Source organism: Lichenostomus cassidix, chromosome 4 (genome assembly GCF_008360975.1).
Source record: "Lichenostomus cassidix isolate B80296 chromosome 4, HeHo_3.0, whole genome shotgun sequence".
NCBI lineage: Eukaryota > Metazoa > Chordata > Aves > Passeriformes > Meliphagidae > Lichenostomus > Lichenostomus cassidix.
Window position 1 is genome coordinate 64,085,466 of NC_139484.1, and position 4,994 is coordinate 64,090,459.

The following is a 4,994-nucleotide window of genomic DNA, read 5'->3' on the forward strand; positions in this document are numbered from 1 at the left end:
GGTGATTCTTCTGTCATTAAGCATTAGACATGAATTCTGATGCAAAGAAAAAGCTGATACTCATGTAAGTGAGGGCAACTTTATATTATCCCAGGTTTTCATAGTTGTCCTAAGTTTCCTGGAGAATCCATGTTGCACTGAAGAAGAGTCAATGCTCAGGAGTCTCTTAGCCTTTTTACATCCTACAGGGTAAATCTGTGGTATCCTTCTGTCTTAGAAAACATGGTGCTTTGCTAACTTTTGAAGGTCTTTTGCATTCAGGCCATGTTAGAGCAGCTCTTGGTCTACTCTGTTTCATGCCTACAAATTGAAACATCACAGGAAAAATCCCAGGACCTACAAAAGCATGAGATTATCTTTTGGCCACTAAGCCAAGTGGTGAATAAGCCTCTGGATCTGACCCTAAATTTTCAACATGCTCAGTGTTTGGGCTCTCATTTAATTTCTAGAACAAGACCTGTCAGAAATGTAATTAAATAATTTTTTATTTCTAGTAGTTTCTGGCACCATTTTAGTTCACACGGACACTTCACCCTTCAATGGGTGCTCAGCCACATCCCCAAATCTTTGCAGATTCACCATCACTGGTGTCATAGAGAAAGCAGGATTTCAAGCAACATAAATATAAGTGTTTTTAAGCTGAGTGTTAATATTTGTAATGCAACTTCAGCAGAGAAGGGGACAGTGGATGCAGCTGAGATACACAAGGAGTTTACAAAAAGCCAGCGCTGAGGTGAATTGTCCAGCATGATCTGCTGCAGCTCAGCCCTTCCTCCTTAGCATGATGGCTGAGGAAGCCATGATTCCTGAGGGTCACAGCACAGCCACCTCCCCTGGGCACCCCTGGGAGTGCTGAGCTCCTGCTGCCACCCAAACAGAGCCACGGAGAGCTCGGAACGGCACGGCGTGAGACACGTGTGCCCAACACACGCACAGCCGACAGGCAGCTGTGAGTTACGAGGTGTCAAACCCTGCACAGAGCCCTGCTGACTTCATAAACCACAAAAATGATGGAATTATTGCCACATTATGAGAAGTGATCCCATCTTTTCATACCCTATGAGAGGCGGGAGCCCTGGTTGTTTCTCATGTGGTCTTTAGAGGTTTCCAGAAGTTTCTGTGCTTTCTGAAGTGCAGGTTATCTCACACAGTTTCAGCTTCTGCTGGTACTTTCTGTTGCAGCAGGACCCCTCTCTGTTGCCACCAGTGCACTCACATGTACCCTGTGAAAAAGTCCCTCCAGGATGAAAGTTGCAGCCAAGTGAGAATTTGATTCCCTTATATTGCCTCTGGCATTTCCTCATCTTGTAGTAATATTCATGCAGAGGACTTGCACATTAAACTGAAATTAAAAAAGAAGAGAAGCAGCACTAACAATTCAGGTATTTGTCTTAGTGTGGTTCCTTGCTTAGAGCCAGCAGCTGAGAGCTGGGGCACAGCAGTTCTGGCAGAAAGAGATCCAGTCTTGAGAAGAGAGGGGTTACCTCTATCCTCAGGAACTGTTCCAATATCTAATTATGGTCAGGATAATAAATTTACATTTTATTTCCTATTCAGCTTTTTCCTGACTTCAGCTTGCAACCACCAGACCTTGTCATGCTTATGTGTGTGTAATTAAAGAGGACTGAACCTTCACTACCCATTGCCTTTACAGGCAGCCATGGCCCGTGACCAAGACACCTCTTAATCTCATCCTGATCAGCTAACTAAAATAATTTAAAATATTCTAGAAATGCATGCTTTAAGTAGAGCAAAATCAAACCATGGGGAATTTGGAGATGTATTGCTGAGACAGCATAACATTGGATCTCTATGCATACATAAATATGTACATTTTATAGTTTCAGCAATTAAAATAACATGCAGACAGAAACTGTGTAGTGGATTTTTGCTTTGTTATGCTATGACTCATTTGCTTAGTTAAGTACTTTTTGTTGTTGTCATTTTTTTTTGTTTGGTTATTACCTTAAACCTTAAAAACTTAATTTTGGTCACTGCTGTCAAACAAACCAGAGCCACACACAGGCTGGCTTCTCAGTTAACACCCTGCTCCTGCATGGCTCAGCAAAAGGCAAGGACTGCAAAAAAAAAACAAACCAATTTTCCCCTTCTGCTGGTTTCTTCTGAGGGCAGTGGTCTTTAACCTGAGCACATGAAAGCTCTTGGTGTTCTGCTCCCTCTTTACTCAATCCATAATGGCTCATGAAACCTTCACAGGAGGTATCAAGAGCTGTCCGTAATGAATAACTCTGCTTTCATGTAAACTACTTAAAGACAAGATTTCTCTGCCAAGAACAACAGATTACAAAAAAAAAAAAAAAGCAGCTTTTAGAGAACATATTGTCTCAAAGAGATAAAGAGCCAGAAGAAACACAGATCTTGTTTAAGAACTGAAGCCGATTTAATTTCAGACTTCTCCGCAATCATTCTCTCCCCACTTCTCTACTCCTTCCAAAATACCTCTGTGATTTTTTTTCAGTTTACAGTCTGCTTTTTTCCTGTGCTGGTTCCACCTAAACCTGCCTGTTCCGAAGGTTCGGTTTGAATTGCACAAAGCAAGGAAGGGATCTGAAGGCTGAAGTGCTAAAAGGTCTTCCATCCACCACAAAAGTGACTGGATTATCACCTTGGCATAGAGTGATAACCATCCTTTAGCTTTGATGGCTGTTCAGAAATATCAGTTGTCAGCCAAAAAGAAGAAAAGTGGCTAGAAATGCAAATATTATGGACCAGTTCTAGATCTACTGCTTTCAGAACTAGAGATTCCCAGAAGTGAGGATATTGCTCATATATTACTACTTAGTATTATCATGGGGGTTGAGGTTTCTTACTTGATTTGCCATGTGTTCAGCACTGTAATTGGTTAATTGCATTTCTTTATTGGTTATTCCACAAACCACATCTAAAAATCCTAATGCCAGAAGCGGTAAGGTAATTTCCAAGTAAATTCTGGGAAGGAAAAGCAAAAAAACTTTATAAATGTACTATTACCAATCTAGTCCTGTGTATTTTCAAGTACTACAACTTCCCCTAGTGCCACTGCTATGTTCTGAAAAATTCATTAGGACACTGTAACACTTGTCCACGTGGCACAACTCCTGTTTGTGACAGCATGGAAATACACAAAATACAGTGAAAGACATTCATATCCAAGTTATGCAATTGTCAACGTGTTCATATTTTAGTCAAAATTCACTAAGTGACAGGAATGTGACGTCCCTTTGAACTGATTTCCAGTTATTTTTGTTTGCAAATAGTTTGAGATCATTAATCAACAGCGCTTCCTTGAACCATTAGCAGAACCGCTGCTCTGCTTGGTTGTTTCTCTTTGAAGGGGATTACAAAACCATTTGCTGTAGTTTCAATCCACATGGGTTCCTGCTCTGAATTGCATGCTAAGTTTTGGGATGGAGCAAATTCTTCATCTGGTTTCATGTCAAAACCATCTGAAGGCAGAGAGTTCTGCACAGAACGGATGCAGAGCCATAAATTGTCCAAGTTCACGTGGATTGGCCCAACTGTGTTTGTTTGAGAAAGGGTGGGAACTGGAGCAAATCCTTGAGGGAAAATGAGCTATGTTTCAAACAAAACTCAAGACTCTGCAAATTTTACATCATTTCAGGTTTCACAGCCAGCATATATAGAACCCTTTCCCTATCCTTTTGTCCAGAAAATGGGACTTGGCCCACAGTGTTCTTCAGAAAGGCTAGCAGAAGATCAGCTGAGGAAAGAAAATATGCCAAGTTTCTCTTGCACAAAGTTCCACATATTTTTAATCCAAAGTACTCCTACTTGTGTTATGCTCACTTCCCTAAACAGACAAACATGCAAACTGGTGGACCTGACGTGTCATTTCCCACATTCAAATGTACGATCTAGGTTAAGTCACAACTTGTCAGAGAAAACAAAGGAGGATGCCATCATTTGTCTGGGCAAATGCAAAGCTAGCCAGTGTGCCTTGGGTGCTGGGAATCAGAGACTGAGAAAAACAAGCATTAATTTCTCAAAAATAACTCCAAAATAATAATTCGGGGGGAAAAAAATCCTCTGATGTTTCACAAAATATACACCTGAGGAAACCACAGTCTGATTCTATTAGAAGGAAAAAAATTAAAAAGCTTATGTGCTTGTTGGATAAATCAGCTCTGCCAGATTCTCAGTCAGCAAACCAGAGTACAGCTTAGTTGGAGCTAGCATTAATACTAAAATTATTTTAAGACATATGTATTCTCAAGAATTATTTATTTAATGTTCTTTATGTGTTCCTACTTCTCTTTCAGATGTTTTATTGCAAAGCAGGAGCTGAAAGTTTTAGAGAGAATGTTTAAATTCTATCTCATCTTCATGTGTGCAAAGTATCAATTTCAACTCATCACGAGAAGCAAAACAAAGTTTTTGGTAGTATCTCCTGCTAGAATAATTGGTATCACTGGAAAAAAAAGATAAGCTTTGGGGTGTACAGGAGGACCTTTAAGTGCCAAAAAGCATGTTTAACATTTTCCATTGATAAAAGCCATTACTCACCAAAGTGTGTTTTTCTGCTTGATCAAAGCACCATAAATCTGAAAAAATAAATCCAGCTAGCACTGCCTGGGAACAGATATGTTCAAACACTATTTGTTGTCCCTTGAATGATGACAGGGCAACCCTGAAAACTGTGTCCATGATTTGATTTTCCCAGCAGAGTAATCCAGTGCTGTTTGAGAGAGGCTAAGAGCTGTAAGATACCCCCATGGGCTGGGGCTGTGTCACACAGGACCTACAGAGGGTCTGATGGGGGCCAGGTGAGCCACAAGACGTATCTCAAAAGCACTGGGTTACCACATTTAAGCAACTGAATTCCACCTGTGTGTCACATGAAAAAGCCATTGAAGCTGAAACCAGAGTTTATAAGAGAAGGGGCCTACAGAGGTGGTGATTTTTTTTTTTTTTTTTTTTTTCCCAGATTGGTTTCATCTAGAGCTAAGTTTTAAAAGGGCATAAGAAAATGGATA

General features: G+C 40.4%; 1 long non-coding RNA gene across 1 annotated transcript; it reads right to left on the bottom strand.

The window, feature by feature from the left end:
• Positions 1 to 229: 229 nt before the first annotated feature.
• Positions 230 to 4,779, bottom strand: LOC146438713 (uncharacterized). The gene is made up of 3 exons (XR_014852117.1): positions 4,525 to 4,779; positions 2,832 to 2,949; positions 230 to 1,342 (listed from the first exon to the last, which is right to left on the bottom strand). It is a non-coding gene; the product is annotated as an uncharacterized LOC146438713 (long non-coding RNA).
• Positions 4,780 to 4,994: the final 215 nt, after the last annotated feature.